The sequence below is a fragment of the Theropithecus gelada genome, chromosome 9 (genome assembly GCF_003255815.1).
Source record: "Theropithecus gelada isolate Dixy chromosome 9, Tgel_1.0, whole genome shotgun sequence".
NCBI lineage: Eukaryota > Metazoa > Chordata > Mammalia > Primates > Cercopithecidae > Theropithecus > Theropithecus gelada.
In genome coordinates, this window is record NC_037677.1 from 49,342,833 (window position 1) to 49,363,066 (window position 20,234).

The following is a 20,234-nucleotide window of genomic DNA, read 5'->3' on the forward strand; positions in this document are numbered from 1 at the left end:
AGGTTTAGCAGGCTCAGTGTCTGGCAAGGGCTGCTCTCTGCTTCCAGGATGGCTTCTGGCTGCTGCATCCTCCTGAGGGGACAAGAGCTGTGTCTCACGTGGCAGAAGGGACAGGTGGGGAATCAGATCCCTCAAGCCCTTTCATAAAAGCCCGAATCCTATTCACAAGAGCTCTGACCTAGTGATCTGATCATCTCCTGAAGTCTCCACATCTTAATACTATCACAATGGTGATTAAGTCTCATCATATGAATTTTGGGGGACACATTCAGACCACAGGGGGCTTTTGTTTTCTGAATATCCGAGGGCAGGGGGCCATAAAGGAGAAAGGCAATGGATTATCTCAAACCATATTTCAAAATTATTTTGAAAACTATAATTTTCCTATATAAATGCATGTATGTATTCATTCAATAATAATTGATTTGTATCACTCTTTGTTCTAAACACTGAGGACCAGAGGTAAACAAGACATAAAATTTCCTTAGCTGGGCACAGTGGTTCACACTTGCAATCCCAGCATTTTGGAAGGCTAAGGTGGGCGGATCGCTTGAGCTCAAAAGTTCGAAACCAGCTTGGACAACATGGCAAAACCTCATCTGGACTAAAAATACAAAAATTAAATTAACGAGGCTTGGTGGCACATGCCTGTAATCCCAGCTACTCAGGTGGCTGAGGCAGGAGAATCTGTTGAACCTGGGAGGCGGAGTGGCAGTGAGCTGAGATGGTGCCATTGCACTCCAGCCTGGGAACAGAGTGAAACTTCGTCCCCCCAAAAAAAGTTTCTGCCCTTACAAAGGTTAATTTTCAGTTTAAGAGCTGGTTGCCTTTTGAAGGATGAGGATTTGACTGTCTGAGAAGTAGAAGGAAATTCTGATTCTAATGTTGGGATGTTCTCCCCATTTGAAAGAAAGAAAAGAAAAGCTAGCTGAAACCGTTGGAAACCACTTAAAAGCAAAATGTTTCAAATTGTGGACACTTATCTACCTTAAATTAGAATTTTCTGACATTTTATTAAAACTATAGATTTCTAGGTTACATCCAAATCAACTAAAGAAGGTGGGGCACCGGAGTTTCTAATTTGAACAAATTTGTCAATTGATTATAACATCATATTTAAAAAGTTTGAGAATCTGCAAATAGAAGCTGGAAGGACAGTCCAGTAAAAAAATCAAAATCTGAATGTACCAATTTGAAAATTGATTTTGGTGAATTTTAAAAATATAAATGTTTAAAATTAACATCTTTTTACATTTAAATAATGCAAAAGTATTCAGGAATTGTAGGAAGAAATTTGCAAAACTGCATTGAAGTAAATTGAGAGGACACATAAATGGTGATACATTCCTCAAAGGAAACGTGTATAATTGTAAAGAATGAAAATCTCCCCTGATTACTCTGCACTCTTCAAGTATTATTTCCAATCCAATTAACATACACTTCGGAACTTCAAATTAGACAACAGGAATAAATCTGGAGGCATCACATTTTTGGTGTATTGCTTTGGCCAGGACTTCCAGTACTATGTTGAATAGAAGTAATAAAAGTGGGCATCCTTGTCTTGCTCCAGTTCTCAGGGGGAATGCTTTCAACGTTTCCCCATTCGGTACAAGGGTGGCTGTGTGTCTCTCATATATGGCTTTTACTTTGAGGTAAGTCTCTTCTATGCTTATTTTACTGAGGGTTTTTATCATAAAGAAATGCTGAATTTCATCAAATAGTTTTTCTGTATCTATTGAGATGATCATGTGGTTTTTGTTTTTAATTCTGTTTATGTGATATATCACATCTGTTGACTTGCATATGTTAAGCAATCACCAGTAAAGAACTTATTCATGTAACCGAAAATCCCCTACCCAAAGAATTATTGAAATAAAAATAAAAATTGAAAAAAATCTAGTATTTAATGGCACAACATGGTGACTACAGTCAGTAATAATTTAATTGTATGTTTTAAAATAACTGAGTATAACTGAATTGTTTGTAACACGAAGGATACAGTTTGAGGTGACAGATATCCCATTTACCCCGATGTGATTATGTCACATTGTATGCATGTGTCAAAATATCTCATATACCCCACAAATATATATGTACCTTCTATGTACCCACAAAAATTAAAATTAAAAAAAAACAACATTTCAATGCTTACAACAAGAAAGGATTTTTTCCCCATGCTGTATGGGCATCATGGTTAGACTGAGGCTGCTCCTTCTGATCTTCAGACAAGGTTCATATTTCCAGTGTGTAGGTGTCAAGCTTTGTGTGTCTATTGACTGTACTATTCATCCCTGGTGCATGGGTAGGGTCATTTAGCAGGACATTGGATGTAAAATGTAAACAAAAATACATGTTTTTGAATAATTAAACAGGTAAATTCACATTTATCTATGATTTGGATATCATATCATATAGAGAAAATTTAAAATATTTAATAACATTGGAAAAGATAGGAAGCATTTCAGTTTATTTTAGTAGACTAGCACAACCCTGATAATAAAATTTGACAAATAGAGCATTATGAAATAATTTACTGATTAATTTTTTCACTAACTATGTAGGACATATGAAATGATTACAATTGTAGACTTAAAAGTTAAATAGAACTATATTCAAATTCTTACTCTATTACCCAAAAATGCTTTGTGACTTGACCACTTAACCATTCTAAATTACTTTTCTAAAGTAGGATAGTAATAGTTTTCTTAAGAATAATTATAAGGATTAGAAAATGATGTAAATGAATTCCAAAATATTGCACGTATTCAGCGTATGTCTGATAAAGCTTCCTAATGGATAATGATGAGGAGGAGGAGGATGGTGAAATTGCTGCAACATCAAAAACCAAATATTAGAAACCTAAATCTTGAAGCATGTTATAAAATAGAGTCAACACGTTGTATATGGTTTATTCTAGAAGTGCAAGAAGAATTTAACATTAGAAACATTTTTAGTTCATCATATCATAGGTGCAAGGAGGAAAAAATGCATGAACATCTCAATAGATGCTGAGAAAGCGTTTTTAACATCTGGTCCTAACCAAAGGGAAAAAATTCTAGGAAAACTCAGAACAGAAAGCTACTTATTTGGTGTGATAAAGAATATCTATCAGAAATCAATAGAACATATTGACCATGTCTTGAAGCATTTCTATTACAGTCAGGAAGAAAAAAGGAAGCATAACATCACTGTAATTATTTTGTATGTTCTAGAACTTCTAGTCAATATTATAGAGAGGAAAAGTGTAATAATTAAACAGAAGGGCAAAAGTTATCATGGGTTACAAATATGACTGCTTGACTGGAAATAACTGAAAAATATCAGACAGAAATATATTAGAATGATTAAAGAAGTTTAGTAATAAGGCCAAAAATTGTAACTATTACAAAAGCAAGAACTGTAATGGTGACAATTATAAATTTGAATTGTTAAGAAAAAATTCTATGCTAATATAGAACAATATTGTGACATAAAAAGATATAATTTTAAAAACTTACCTGATGGAAACTATAAAACTTGACTAAATGGTGTAATTATGAGACCAGGCATGCTCTTGGATAGAAGGACTCACGATTACGAAGATGTCATTCTCTCCTAATTTTCATCAAAATTAAAATGGGAGTAGTTCTTAATTTGACCAAAAAAGATTTATACTTTCACATTTTTTTCTATGAAAACAGAGAAAAAATGTTCACAAAGAAAGATGAAGGAACATATTTTTAAGGCACATTAAAAGACACTGTGATTTAACCCACCTGAGGATGGTGCACACACTAACAGAACAAGGAAAGAGAACTGAGAACTCTGAAACAGACAAATAAAATGGAATCTAATATATGCTAAAGGTGGGTTTTAAATGCATAAAATAATGAATTATTTATCAAATGGTGCTGGGAAAACTGGCTAAATTTGGACAAAATAAAATTAGATTCTAATCTTATAGCCAACACAAAATACTTCTAGAGAAGTTCAAGAGTCAAATAAAAATAAATAAAATTTTAAAATAACTGAAAAAATTCTTAGAAAAATATGTTTGTAATCTAGGAATAACAGATCATTCTAATTTTAGCATTAAAAAGACAGGTATGAGCCAAACAAATAACTAGGGAAATATTGTAAATACATAGAAAAAATGGTGTCCCTGACAAATAGCAATATATTAATACATAATATTAAATTATGTGTTAATATATAATATTAAATTTATATAATATGTAATAATTATTAATAATATTATTAGGATAATATTAATAGTATATATAGCAAACAAAAAAGAACTTCATTAGAAAAAGGAATATAGGGATTCCCCAAAAGGTAAATACAAATGGCTTTTAAACATAAGCAAAAATATTCAAAGAGTAATAAATTAAGAAATATAATTTAGAAAGAGATATTATAGCTCTTGTTCCTAAAAATTAATAAAGTCAAAATAACAGTAATTAGTTTTATCAAGGGCATGCAAAACTGGCCACTACTGAAGCAAGTATAAATTAGTATAGCCTTTCAAAGGACTAATTTGCTAATGAGTAATTAACAAATTAAACTTATATGGCTGATTATGCCTTTAACTTAGTAAATTAACTTCTAAAATTTACATGAAGGGCATAATTGGACAAATTCACTAAATATATGTCCAAGACAAATCATAAAATTTAGCAAGTAGCAAAATAATATATCCTATCTAAATGCCTATATAAAGAACTGACTAAATAAAATACCACCAGTCCATGGGATACTAGCTTGCATTAAAAATAATGGCTCAGAGCTACTTTTATTGAAAAATGTACTTGCTTTTGAAAAACAAAATTTGGGTGCTTTCAAAATAACCTTGTTAGAATAATAAAAACAAAACTTAGCTATGTATTTCATACTAATTTAGGTGAAAACCTAGGGAAGCAGACCCTCTCATTAGAATATAAATTGATGACCTCATTCTGAGGGCAAGATGGTCTGTATTTATTAAAAGCCTTAAAAATGGCCATACTTAAAAACACAACTGCACTTCTAAGATATTGTCTTAAGGAAATAATTGGACTTGAAAATTGCTAAGAGAATAGACTTTAAATGTTCTCACCACAACAAAAGTAATAATAAGTATGTGAGGTAATGGATATGTTAATTAGTCATTTCAAAATATATGCATCTATCAGCACATCATGTTGTACACCATACATTCATATAATTTGTGCTTGTCAATTAAAAAATAAGTTAAAATATAAGAATAAAATCACCAGCAGGAAAAAAGCACATACAAGGATGTTCATTATTTATTGGAGGAACCACTGGAAATGCCAATAATAGCGCAAGTGCAGTGAGTTCTTACACCGTGAGGCACTGTGCTAGGCACTTTTCAGGTGTGAGTGTATCTCCTTTATGTTTCTGTTTAGTCCAACCCCTTCAGACGTGAGAGCCTTCCTTTAACTGCCAGACCCTAAGGGATTAAGGTCTAGGGATCATGTGTGTTCCAGGCCACCCTATAGTTGTTAATCAAACCAGATGATCAGATGGGGGCTAAGCAGTTTGAGACACAAAGAGTCACTTCCAGAAGAATGGCCTGTGGGTGCTTTGCTGCACATCATCTATTGCTTACTCTCACATACAGAAATGCAAAGGGCCTATGGCCCCTGACTCAACTTCACAGAAGTGTCTGGTGCCAGAGTGGTAAGGGGACCCATGATGCCCCCCAACTTCCTTTTCCTTTTCAGCTCATGATTACTCAGTTTGGGAACAGTGACAATAACTTTACAAATACATATACAGATTTATCTTCTGCCTATTCAGGTCAGTAATACTGGAATTTGATTGTCAAGTATTTGCAGTCTTTGTTTTCTGGTTCTAGAGAGTCAGGTGCCAATCACTCTGAAGTAGGAGGAGCCATTGTAGAATGAAAATGAAGAGATTCTGTGAGGACAGAAGGCAGGGTGGAGGGAAGGCCTATGAGGGCCAACTTCAATAATGCCCTGCCGCACAAGCAGTTTTTATTGAATCTTCACAAGAAACCTTATATTGACAGTGCATAGTTGTGTATACATATGAGGATGACATATATTGGTGCTGTGCTGTATTTCCATTTTGCAGATCAGGAAAATGGAGCTTAGAGAAGTTAAGACCCTCGTCCAGAGTCACACGGCCTATAAATAATAGATCCAGTCTTTCAAACTCGGGCTATCAAATCCCAAAACCCACGGATTTCATCCCTACTCTATACTAAAAATTAAAAAAAAAAAGGTCAAAAAATAGGTTACCAATAATACAGTTTATAAAGAAAAAATTTAGTTATTAAATCTTATCTAACCCTTCAAAGTAAATGCTTAGAAGATAATCTAATTGGATGGGGAAATGTCACAATACGTAAACTTAAAAAATGAGAACAATAATTGTTCAAAATAAGTTATGATATTCACGCACTGAAAGAATACTAGAAACATACTGTGAAAGGTTAATAGTGTTGGGGTTTGGTGATTTTTATTTTATCTATATTTTTAAATTTCTATAACACCTATTAATATTTGTGTAGCTGAAAAACAATAATAAAAGAACTGCTCACATTTGCTTTTCTATGAAAAGTAGCTACTATGAAAATGTCAGCATGAAGCAGGGTAAATAATTCGACCTCTCGTCTTGGAGCATGTTTTCAAATAGTAGACCTGGAGATAACTGAGCTGAAGGAAAAATACCAGAATTACTGAAAGTTAGATCTTCAAGGGATCTTAGCAATCACTGCATTCAGCATCTTAGTTTTTCAGATGAGGAAACAAGAGAAGAATAGGAGAAGAAAGTCAGCATACTTGACCCAATAAATCATCATCCTCTTAACAGAATTGAGAATGGACATTAATTCCCTAAAAGGTTTTCTATTTCTTAAAAAATGCCTTATAAAAATGTGATCTTTAGCCTCAGCCCTGGGTGCAGAATTTAACTAGCATAGAAAAATGGGCATTTTATAGAATTCACTTTCCCTTTAAAAGCCTTATTTAAAAAACCAAATGTTCTCCCATCCCTGCCATCAATGCTGTGTCGTTCTTGCTGCTGTTAGCTGAGAAGCAAAAGACTCCTTGGAAAACTCCCCACATCCCTCCCTCCCTTCCTCTCTCCCTCACTTTCTTCCTTCCTTCCTTCCTTCCTTTCTTCTTTCTTTCCTTCTTTCTTTCCTTCCTTCCTTCTCTTTCTCTTTCTTTCCTTTTCTTTCTTTCTTTCTCTCTCTTTCTTTTGTGTATCATTTCTGACTAAGAAAACATTAGATATCCGTGGCAGATGCTGAAAATAATACAGAAAATCCTAATCACATATCATATTGTCACTCCAAAACAATGACAGTTAATATTTAACAGAGTTTCAGATTCCCTTCTTCTCTCCTCTCCTTTCCTCTTCTCTTTCAGCACTTTTTTTGGCCAGTTCTTTTTTAGTTCACTTGGGGACACAGCCACCCAGCTCTGGGCTCTCTGATTATTCCCTGACCCACTCAGGCAGGATCTTGTGGGGATGGAGATGGTTTCCATGTTCAAAATCATTCACTGCCCCTCCCCAACCACAACCTCCATGGAGTAGGAAGTTCCAGCCCCTAGATATCAGACACAGCACATGATTTGCTTTGGCCAATAAGATATTAGCAGACGCAATACAAACAGAAGCTTGTGATATACTGGCACGGGTGGTCTTTTCGTCTCACACTTGTGCCATTTCCATGAGAAAAGTTTCCCCCATTAGCTGATGCCTCTTCTGCCAGAGCCCAGAATCGAGAATAGATGTCCCAGGCAACATGCACACCTGAACCAAGGAGATTCACCCCAGCAGACCCACACCTGAGAGAAAAAATAAATGATTATTGCTCTCAGCCACTAGTGTTGCTAAACAGTATCCATATACAGAAAGGTTCCTTGAAGCTGAATGCCCACCAAGGTTTCTGAACAAGGTCCCTAATGGTGGGTCTTTTCAAGTGAAGAAGAAGAATATTTGATTTATTGGGTCAAGTATGCTGACTTTCTTCTCCTGTTCTGTTTCCTCATCTGAAAAACTAAGATGCTGAATGCAGTGATTGCTAAGATCCCTTGAAGATCTGACTTTCAGTAATTCTAGTATTTTTTCCTTCAGCTCAGTTATCTCCAGGTCTACTATTTGAAAACATGCTCCAAGGTGAGAGGTCGAATTATTTATCCTGCTTCATGCTGACATTTTCATAGTAGCTACTAGAAAAGCAAATGTGAGCAGTTCTCATTTAAAGCCTCCTCAACTTTTTGTGAATGGGTGGCACTCATCTCAGCAGATATCTAACGGACTGCTCCCAGCATGGACCAGTTAGGGATATCTTCTTCCACCAGTCATATTCTTCTGGCTTTCCTGGGGTACCATGATGGTCCAATAAATGTTTAATTCTTCATGATAGTTATTTATTTTAACCTGACTTTCCTCAGATTATTTATCCCTTCAACTGAGACAGTTTATAGTGCATCTTCATCTTTTTATTCCGTTTTGATTTATTGCTATAACCTTGTGTCCATTTGAAGAAGACTGAACTCCATCAGGCAAGGCAGACATGAAGGAAAAGTAGTGGCAGAGACTGTGAGACCTGAAGAAAGAGGAGTCCTGTGAATGTACTTAGTGGAGAGAACTGCAGGCTGAACCCCCAGTGCCTGTGGGAAGGAAGAGGAATGCAGATGGACTCAGAGTGAGCAGTGACCATCCTAGCAGAGGATATAGGCTCTGGCAGACCCTCAACCTTTATGAGCCCTTGCATGGTATTTTTTTTTATTCTCCCCAGACTGATTATCCCCTTCTTTTGATGAGTGCATCCCATTCTTCTTTAGGAAAGTATTTCCTTTCCCCCTTGCATATAATCTTGGCAAGACTAAACCAGTCAGCTCCAGCCTACTCTGAACAAGGGTCTTGCTTGTAACCCAAGCTTGCACAGTCGTACTCTATGACTTAAGACTTTAATTCATACTCCCAGTGATCCCCAGGAGGAAAACAATCTGAGTGTATTCACTCTGAAGTACCAAGAAATTGAGCACTAATTCCCTCTTTCTAGACTTCCAGGGCTGCTGAGGCCTTTATCCTTCCAAAAGACTATTGCAAAGTTTTGTCTTCAATTCAGGCTATTTCAATTGATTATTTGGTTCTTATTATTTCTCTTCCATTTTCTAGAGCTTTTTTATCAAAGAAATTTAACCAATATGGCACAGATTTGCAAAAGTCCCAATTTAATTCTTAAGCTGGAATTGCCTTAATGGCATTGTGCTTTAAAACAAAAATTATACCTAAGAAAAAGCTTTATCTTGTGTTTTTATCATCGCATAATTTCTTATAGTAAACATTGTGAACGATTCATAAAAAATAAAACAAAAACCAAATTACCCTGAAATTCCACCTGAGATCATGGGCACCATAACACGGCTTTGGCCATCACTCCGTGTGTCTTTTTATAGATCTCTTTGTAATTTAACACGATTGGAATGTTATCATTTGTGCTGTTTCTATGGTGATTAACACCATAGTGTAATGCAGTCTTTTTTGTTTGTTTTTGCTCATCTACCCCTGTCAATATAAGTCTATTGACATCTTTTCATAGCTTTCCTTCTACCCGTATAATCATATACACATATATTGTATATATAGCTGTATACTGACACTTTTCTGTCATTTTAGAAAAAATAGATCATATTACAGCATTTTGCTTTCTCACTGTTGAAATCTATCCAAGTTAATTTATTTCCACAGGCAGTTATCTTTCAGTTTTGTGAACAAGTTGACATTTATTAAACCTTTTCCACATAGAAAGGTTTTTTTTTTTCAGTTTTTGTTTTTTGGCCACTAAACTAATAAAGTAATTAATATTGCTATGGAGATGAGGAGCAAATAATTAAAAACATTTTTGTTGATAATATGATTGCATGCCTAAAAGCTACAAAAGATTCCAGTAAAAAACTCACAAAGTTAGTAATGGTATTTGACAAAGTGACTGGGTACAAGGTAGTTATACAAAACTAATAGCATCTTTGCTAGACATAAATGGAGAAAAATAATCAATTCATAGTAAAAACTAAATGAAATAGATTTCTTAGGAATACATTTAACAATAAAAAGCATTTAATCTATCACAAGAAAACCATTAGACCTTAAAGAACATAAAATAAAACAATAAAAATGGAACATTGCATGTTTTTGGATGTAAGACTATCATAAAAACATTATTTTCCCCTAATTAATATAAAAGTATACATACATTTAACTCAATTTCAATTAAAATTCCAATTTTATGGTTATTCTTTTGAAGCAAGATAAATGATCTTTCAGAAAGTATAAAATAGTCTGAGAGTGTTCAAAAAATGTATAAAGCAGATGAATGGGAGAGAACCTGCTTAGCAGATGCTGAAAATGCATTATGAAGTCACTGTGCAGAAAGTAGGATGATACTCTCATAATTTTCTCTAATCTCCTCACTAAGCACAACTAAAATTCCTACACATTATATATAAAACAAACATAAGGACACTCTGAAAGTTGGAGAAAAGAAGGCAGATGGGCTGAAGATCTTAGGACCCAAAGAATAACACGGTGGCGAGTTTCCTGGGTTTTCTTTTTGCCTCCTGTACACCAGACTTGGAGCTGAAGAAGACTTCCACACTGTCTGGCTGAGCGGAGGTGCCCCTATCACCATCCCTGCCACACACACCCTCATGATTATTCGAAAAGACTGAGGAGGGAGCCAGGACACTCATCTCTGCTGGGCAGTAATGACCTTCCTTAATCCCCACCCACTATGGTGTACATGTGGATAGCCTGGACTTATTACCAACTCACAGGAAAGGAAGCGTTCCTCCCACTTTCTACTGGAAGCCTAGGGGAGAGTCAAGATTGTTACCACTCCTAGGTTTCATTGAGGCCACCCCCCTATGCTGTCAGTGGAGGCCATGCAGGGGGATTAAGGAGGCACTTTTACCCTCCCAGTAAAAGTGCTGTGACCCGAGGCCCAGTAAGGGGCTATTTTGGGACCCCTGCCTCAAGCAGCAAGAACACAGAGCCCCCTGCCACACTTACACACTCTGGGGTTTACAGAGCCTGAGTGGAAACCTGGATTTCCACCCCAACTTGGTAGCAGCTATACCATGCACCCCCTTCCCTTGCCAGAGCAGTGTCAGAAAAAGTCAACTAAAAACAGAAGGTGTAGACAAGACCTAGCATCTTATAACCTAACACCCCAAATGTCTGGCTCTTAAGAAAAAATTATCAAGAGCCAGAAAAATTCCACTTGAATAGAAATAGGCAATCAATAGATGCCAACACCAAAATGGCAGAGGTATTAGAATTATCTGACATAGACTATAAAACAGCCATCATAAAAATGTGTCAATGGGCAATTATGAAAAAACTTGAAAAACAAAAGCCAGAAAGTTTCAGCAAATACAGAGAAGATATATAAAGAATCACCGAGTGGAAATTTTGGGACAGAAAAATATAATAACTAAAATAAAAAACTTAATGGATGGTCTGGAGAGCAGAATGGAAGGAACAGATGAAGGAATTAATGAAATGTGTAAAACACTAGAAATTACCCAATCTAAACAATAGGGAAAAAATAGAAAAAAACAAAAGGGGGAAGGGGAAACAGAGGCTTAGAGACCCTTGGGACTATAAAAAAAAATCTTATTTTCACATGATAATAGTCCCAGAGGAAGAGAGAAAGAGGCCAGGGCTGAAAAAGAACTTGAAAATATAATGGCTGAAAAATTCTTAAATTTGACAAAAGACATAAATCTACAGACTTTAGCTGAGCAAATAGGATAAACAAAAATCCACATCAAGATAAATTATACCAAATATCTTAAAATTAAAGACAAGGGGAAACAAATCTTGAAAACAGCAGGAGATAAAATACCTTACCTACAAGGGGAAAATAATTTGAGTACAATGGATTTATCATCAGAAAACATGCAGGTCAGACAGAAGTGGCCAAACATTTTTCAAGTGCAGAAAAAAAAAAAAAAAAAGAACAATTAACCCAGATTCCTACAAACACTGAAAATATTCTCCTGAAATGAAGGGGAAAAGAACATTCTCATATGAAGGAAAACTAAGAGAATTTGTTCCCAGCAGACCTACCCAAAAGGATGACTAAACAAAGTTCTTTAAAGCAGAAGAAATGATAAAATAAAGAATATTGAAAGATCAACAAAGAAGACAGAACATTATAAACAAAAAATACGGATAAATACAATAAACTTTCCTTCCCCCTTGAGTTTTCTAAATTATGTTTGACAGTGGAAGCAAAAATTATTACACTCTATATTGTGGTTCTAAATGTATGTACGTGACATATTTAAGACAATTATATTCTAAACAGTGGCAAATAAAAAGACATAAAGGTAAGTAAAATTTCTAGACTTTAGTCACATTGGTGAAAGGATGAAACAAGTAGACTATGATGTTATGTACATAAGGTAATATGGAGAGTAGCCACTAAAAAAGCTATTCAAGATGTGTACTAAAAACTCACGATAAATAAAAATGGAATGCTAAGAAATGTTAATACAATTCACAAGTCAAATAGCACAAGAAAAGATGTCCAACATTATTAGCCATTAGAGAAACGAAAATTAAAATCACAATAAAATGTCATTGCATAATATTATAATGACTAAAATAAAGAACAGCAATGCCGGGCGCAGTGGCTCACGCCTGTAATCCCAGCACTTTGGGAGGCCAAGGCGGGCGGATCACCTGAGGTCGGGAGTTCAAGACCAGCCTGACCAACATGGAGAAATCCCGTCTCTACTAAAAATACAAAATTAGCCGGGCGTGGTGGCGCATGCCTGTAATCCCAGCCACTCAGGAGGCTGAGGCAGGAGAACCACTTGAACCCAGGAAACGGAGGTTGTGCTGAGCCGAGATCTCGCCATTGCACTATTGCATTCCAGCCTGGGCAACAAGAGTGAGATTCTGTCTAAAGAAACAAAAAAAAGAACAGTGACAACATCAATTACCGGCAAAGATGCAGAGAAACTGGACCTCTCGTGGTGGGAATATAAAATGGTACAGCCACTCTGGAACAACGTTTGGCAGTTAAAAAAAAAAAAAGGAAAGAAAAGAAAAAAACTAAAGCTGTGACTACTAAACAACTCAGCAATCACAGTCTTGGGCATTTTCTCTGGTGAAATGAAAACTCACAGTCACACAAAGTCCTGAACATGAATGTTTATGGAAGCTTTATGCATGATAGCCAAAACCTGGAAACAACTGATTCCCTTTAGAGGGTGAATTGTTAAATTGTGGTACATCCTCACCTTATAATGCTACTCAGTAGTAGAAAGGAATGAACCATTGATATATACAAGAACCTGGATGAATCTCCAGAGAATTATGCTGAGTGAAAAAAGCCAATCCCAAAAGGATCCATACTGTATGGTATCTACCACTTATGGAATCTTCTTGAAACACCGCAATTATAGAAATGGAGAACAGATTAGTGATGACCAGGGATTAAGGAGGCAGTGGGGGGAGGGGGGAGGGGGGAGGGGAGGGAAGTGAGTATGGCTGTAAAAGAACAGGAGGGATTCTTGTGACTGAAATGCTCATATCTTGACTATATCTGTGTCGGTTATCCTGATTGTGACATGTTGCAAGATGTTACAAATTGGAAGAAACTGCCTGAAGCATACAGGGCCTGTCTCTGTATTTCTCACAACTGCTTGTGGATCTATCATTATCTCAAAATTAAAACTTTAATTAAAAAAAAACTTAAAAGGAAAGTCTTCCCCTTTGAATGTGCTTGACTTCTGGAATGGACAGTCCTGTAAGACGATGACCACCAAGGGGCTTGAATGCACAAGAGAGTCAATTCCCGAACCAAGTGGATGCTGCGAAGATAATGAAATGCCGAACAGTGCATCTCTTTCCTAATACTCTCTTCTTCACACACCCACCATCTCTGGTACAGTCAAACCATTTTTAATATTGTCCATCGGACAGGAAATCCATGGTGCCATGCTGTTGTTTAAACTTGCATTTTCCCTATCATTGCTAAATTTGACTTTTAAAAAGAAGTACATTAGCTATTTGTATTTCTTTTGCTTGAATAACCTGTTCATCTTTTATCTTTTATTTTTGTTGATAGCTATTTTGTACTGATTTATAAAAACACATTATATATTAGGGTTATTAATCCTATGTCTAGTATTTTGATGGCAAATATTTCCTTTTAAATATTTAACTTTGTTTTTAGTAATTTTTGCCATTCAATGGTTCAAATCATGTATATTCACATCTGTATATGTTTTTTTCTTACGGCTTTTGAGTCTGTTCTTATATTGAGAATACCTTGCCTACCACCAAACTGTTAAAGTATTTTAATAGTTTTTTATTATTGACTATATTTTTATTTAGTCCTTTTATTTTTATATATAATTAAATAATCTGAGGTTGAGGTATGCCTTTATTTTAACCTTCCAAAAATGTCTAATGCCATTTATTTTAGAATACTTCATCATTTAGCCGCTGATTTTAAATGCCATCTTTTCCCAAATCAATGTAATCTTAATAGCTTCATTGTCTAATGCACACAGCAAGTCAATACCCTGAGACACTGGGTTGCAGAGAGAAGGTTTCATTGTAGGGCCACTGAATGAGGAGACTGGAGAAAACCTCAACTTCATCTCCTTAAGGAGTTTGGGGCTAGAGTTTTTAAGGGGGTTGGAGTGGGCCCAAGTGTGATCATTTATTGGTCAAAGAGTGCAGGGTAGTGTCATGAGAGAGGGAGATGAAAAAACTCCTCTCATGCTGATTCAGTTTCTCTACGGGGGTCTTCAAACTGGTTGGTGTCAACTCTTCCACTGGATTTCAGGATCTGAGAAACATCTTAAGCAATTCTTAAATGAAAGCCTTATGATTCTAATGTCAGACATCTTATCTATAAGAACAATAGGAATGCAAATTAATTCTTAAAGAAAAGCCTCATAATTCTAACAACAGAAATCTATCTACACGAACAATGTTAATGCAAATGATCAGTATCTGGTCCTAAGGGACTTTCTGTTGAAAGGAAGTGGGCCAAAGTGTAGCCTGATTAATGCTTAATTATATTTCTGTCTAGAATTATTCTTAACCCTGGGAGGACCGCTTCGCTGACATCTCATGTATCTGGGAGTCTCTGGACTCCCTTCCATTCCACTGATTTATCTTTCTGTTCCTAGGCCAGCACGAACTGTTCATTTCTTGTAGCTTTAGGGATCATTATGATTCCTGGGAAAACAGTGGAACTCATTCTGCATTCACTGTCTTCAAGGTGTTTGTTTCAGCTTTTGCATTTCCCTGTGGTGCTAAATCTGCGTTTCCAAACACCCCTTCCTTTAGTGTAGCTCAAATATTGCTTTCTTGAGGGAACATCTCAGGGCCCAGAGTTTAGTGTAAGGTACTCCGGGTGTGTATTCTTGCTTGGACATTTCCTTCCTGTTTGTGGTGAGAAACTCACTCCACCTCATGGTGTTTTGGTTTTTGTTATGTTTACCTTCATGACATGAAACATAAAGGAAAACATAAAAGCACTTAAGGCTCCATGCAGTGGCTCACGCCTGTAATCCCAGCACTTTGGGAGGCCAAGGCAGGTGGATAATCTGAGGTCAGGAGTTTGAGACCAGCCTGGCCAACATGGCAAAAACCAATCTCTACTAAAAATACAAAAATTAGCCCGGCGTGATGGCATGTGTCTCCCAAAATTAGCTACTTGGGAGGTGGAGGTTGCAGTGAGCCAAGATCATGCTACTTCACTCCAGCCTGGGTGACATAGACTCTGTCTCAAAAAATGAAATAAAAGCACTTAAATCACACACATGGGTCATGAAAATTAAGAGAATGCATTTAAAGTGCTTAGCACAATGCATGGCATGTGATAAGCACTCAATAAATATTTTCTCCTAGTAATATTACTTCTACTGTTACATGTAATAGTATTTTTCCTTTGTTGTTATTAATCTCTTCTTACTTCTGTTCCCATAGTTCTTAATGTTTCTATTTGTACACTAGTAATATTCCACCCTGAGGTATTTTTGAACATGTCTTTCTCTCACTACAACTTGAGCCTTGTTTTTTGTGGAAAGACAATTCTCATTATGTTCTTCAGTACGTAATCGAAAGAAGAGCTTAGTAAGTGATAAATTAAACAAATTGATAGTATGGCTATAAATTTCCTTACATGGCTTAGGTGTAAAATATATTTTTTAAGCTTTTATTTTTTTCTACTTTCACACACCACACAATATTCAACACAGAATACTTTACTACTTCTGGTCACCAAAATGTGTGTGGGTTTTTCTCCAAACACCAAGTGATACTCCAGTTGGACACCAGTCAGGTTTGCTATAATTCAATTCAGTTCTGACACTTTCTACCTAAAGATAGAGTCAGACCCCACAGGTTAAGAGATCAGTCCCAAATATTGCCCCCATTTCAGATGTCAATCTGAGATCTGGATCTCCAGATCTTCTAATCAACTGGCTATGAATTGGGGATTCCCATGACACCTTCCTCAGGTTTGACTAATTTGCTAGATCAGCTCACAGTAATCAGGGAAATACACTACTTATGTTTACTCATTTATTATAAAAGACATTATGAACAATACAGACGAACAGCCAGATGGAAGAGAAGCAAAGGGCAAGGCATGTAGGAAGGGGGCAGAGCTTCCACACCCTATCTGGGTGTGCCACCCTTTAAGAGGCATTGCCACGGTTTCAGCACTTCCAAACCTCTCTGAACCTCATTCTTTTGGGCTTTGATGGAGGCTTCCTTACATAGCCATGATTGATTACATCATTGGCCATTGTTGATCAACTCAACCTTCAGCCCCTCCCCTCCTTTGGAGGTCAGGGACTGGGGTTGAAATTTCCAACCCTCTAATCACATGATTGGCTCTGTTGGCAACCAGTCCCCATCCTGAGGCTCTCCAGGAGCCCACCAAGCATTGCCTCTTTACAACAAAAGATGCTCTTGTCACGCAGGAAATTCCAAGGGATTTAGAAGCTCTGTGCCAAATGATCCTATTATTCAGGAAATTGCAAAGTTCTTATGAGTTTTGTGTCAGGAACTGGGGTCAAAGATCACATATCAGAACAACAGATTCTCCTAGTACCCATTACCTACAAAGGTTTGAGGAGCTTCACTGTATACAGAGGGAGGTGGTGGTATTAGAACTGTGTTCTCTGGGGGCAGCTCTGGCTCTTCAAAGGAATATCTGCCTCAGAACAAGAAGACCTCAGTGTTGTCCACTAACTTGTTGTCCTCAAATCTGCCAACATAAAGGGGAATTTCTGCCTGCAGAAGGAGCTAGGGTCTTGGGAGATCAAACAAGAGCTGAGCTCTGTCCTGGGCAGTACCAAGGCAGGACTAGTACCCAGGTCATCCCTGAATCTAGAGCCCATGGGGCCTTGACTTAAAGAAGTAAACAGAAAAAAAAAGCAAGAACATTAGGAAATGAGAAAAGGAGGAAGAGGAAAGGAAATGAATGAAGTGAAATGAGAGGCTAAGAGGAAAGGACAAAGAGAAAAGCAGTGAAGGGGACCAGGAAGGAAGTAGAGTCATGCACTGGGATCCTCTCAGCCAAGACCTTTCTCAAAGGCCCAAAATACCCATCCTCTATACTTTGCCTCTGATGAGCTGCACTTACCAGATTACACACAATGAGACCTGCTGTCCTGCCTTGTGTCATAGTTACCTTTTTGAATTTTCCCTTTATTTATCAGAAACCCAGATACAAGCAAAAAATAATTGCTTCTCAGTTACTATACTGGTCCACATATGGCTCAAGACAAAATCCTCTTTCATCTTTTTTTGAACTTTCCTCATTTCCACAGGTATTTCCTGAGTAGCTCTTTAGACTTGAGGTGGAGCTGGGATCTTCTTCCTGATGAAAAAGCCCTTTAGGAACTTACAGACTGAGTAAGGGGAAAGTGGCCAGGAGGTATTAGAGATATTATTAAAACAAAGAGTCCAATTGTCTTATTTTTAAAAGAGATTACTAAATACTTTAAAATTTAGTATTTAGATTACTAAATGCTTTAAAAATTACTGCATATTTTAGTGGAATGTTATATAATTAGTAAAGTCAATAGATAAAAGGTTGGGAAAATATTTACAACACAGACATATGATAAAGGGGTAATATCCATAATATATCAGATAAAAGGTATGAAGAAATTCATAGAAGATAAAAATTAAGCAGTCAATACACATGTGATGATACTTGACTTACTAGGAAAAAAGGAAATGCAAGTTAAAATAACAATATCTCTCTATGTTCATCTGGGATGGAACAATCACAGACCAAGTTTAGGTGAACTTGAGTTTCTTTGTCAGGAAACCTGTTTTTAAGGCTCTGTGGAATTCTGGTCTGTTTGCTTCCAGCCTGTCCATGGAGCAGCAGCCTCAGCCAGAGAGCTTGACAAGTAATATCCTTCAGCTGAGATGAGTCTGCGGCAATTAGGCTCTTGGTGTTAGATGCTGGTTCTCGGTCCATCCCTCTCCATCATAATACTCATGTTCCACCTCACACTCTGCCTCAGCAAAGTTTGAAGCACAAGCCAAGGAAGGGAAGGCTCCTCACATTTCCTCCATGTCAGAAAGCAGTGTTGCAGGGTATCTTCAGTGTGCCAGGCAGAGAATGCAGAATCGGAGGCAGTTTTAAAAGACCTGTCTGGAATTGTATTTTTGTGGATGTAGAGGAGGCAATCAGGATTATCCTGCACCCCAATATTATCCTTTTTCTTACATCAAGCCTGGCCTGTCTGTAACTTGAGCTCAGCTCTGTCAATGTTGCAAGGCGGTGGATTATTTCACACCCAGTTGATTTGTACTGCAGACATCATGCTGAAAGAGCCTCTGTTAGTTCTTCCTGTCCAAGGCCTCTCTGTTCCTCCTCAGGCCAAATCCAGAGTAAACCTCTTTTTCTTGTAGGGCTGAGAAAAAGCAGGTCTCCAAAGCTGGTCTCATGGAGCTGGTCTTCAAATTGATCTTTCAGTAAGCCATACCTCTTGGTATTCTTGCCCTGTGTAGTCCTGTGGTAAGTCCAGTCCTCTGGTAAGTCCAACGAGGCTGAATTATAAGCAGTCTTTCAGCTTACACCTGGGCCTCTTGAAATGTTAAGCATATTCATTCTTAAAACCCTGCTGTCATGCTTTGGAGATATTATGGGAAGACACTTTGGTCAACAGCCTAGCAGAGCTCCCAGAAAACAACCAGCATCAACTTCCAGCCCTGTGAATGAGCTGTCTGGATGTACAACCCAGCTGAGCTATCTCATGTCTGCAGATTCAGCCATCACTGGACAGCAACATGACAGACCCCAAGCAAGAATCCCCAAAGTGAGCCCAAAGAACCACAGAATCATGAAAAATAGAAATAAATATGTATTTTAAGCCACTGAGTTTTGGAGTGGCTTGTTACATATCATTAGACAACTGAACAAGCCTTATTTGGGTACTTTGAGAAGTACCCAAATTCAACACCAAAAAGTTTTCCAGGACCCCTAATGCTACAACCTTAAAAGATGAGTGGTATGAATGTCAAAACTAACATGAAACAATTCAACAAGTTAGTGCATGACAACATAACAAGGTATGCTAATCCCACTACCTGAAATTGAGGGTTTTCTCTCATTCCCCTTGTCTATACATGAGTGCAGTCAACTCCACAGCACTGTCTGTCACTTTCAACTTTTATTTCCTGGTGTCAATTTGTACATTTGTTTTTTATTTGTTTTCAGTTGGAAGAGAGAGAAAGCCCATCTCAAAACGGCTTAAGCAATAGAGGAAATCTATTGATTCACATAACTTAAAAGGGCAGACTTAGCTATTTCTGGCTCCAGGAAAATTTGGTACTGGATTCATAAGCTATCACCTCTGCTACCTCTGGACCCATTTCTTCCTGAGGTCCTCAAGGTAGCCCCTCAGAAGCTTCAGGCTTCACTTTATGTCTTCAGCAGTTACAAGCTTCCCATAGCAGAATGGTTACTAGATTTACATCCTAGCCCCATTGCTTAGTAGCCATGTGACCTTGATCAAGTACATAACTACTCTAGCTTGAATTCCCTCATCTTTAAAACGGGGACAATGATGTCATCTATTTCATGGGGCTGTTGTGAGTTTAAGTGAGAAAATACACATAAAGCACTTGGAACTGTCTCCATCATAAAGTAAGAGACCTATAAGTGTTAGTGTTTGTAGTAATAATAATAATAGCAGTAGCAGCAGCAA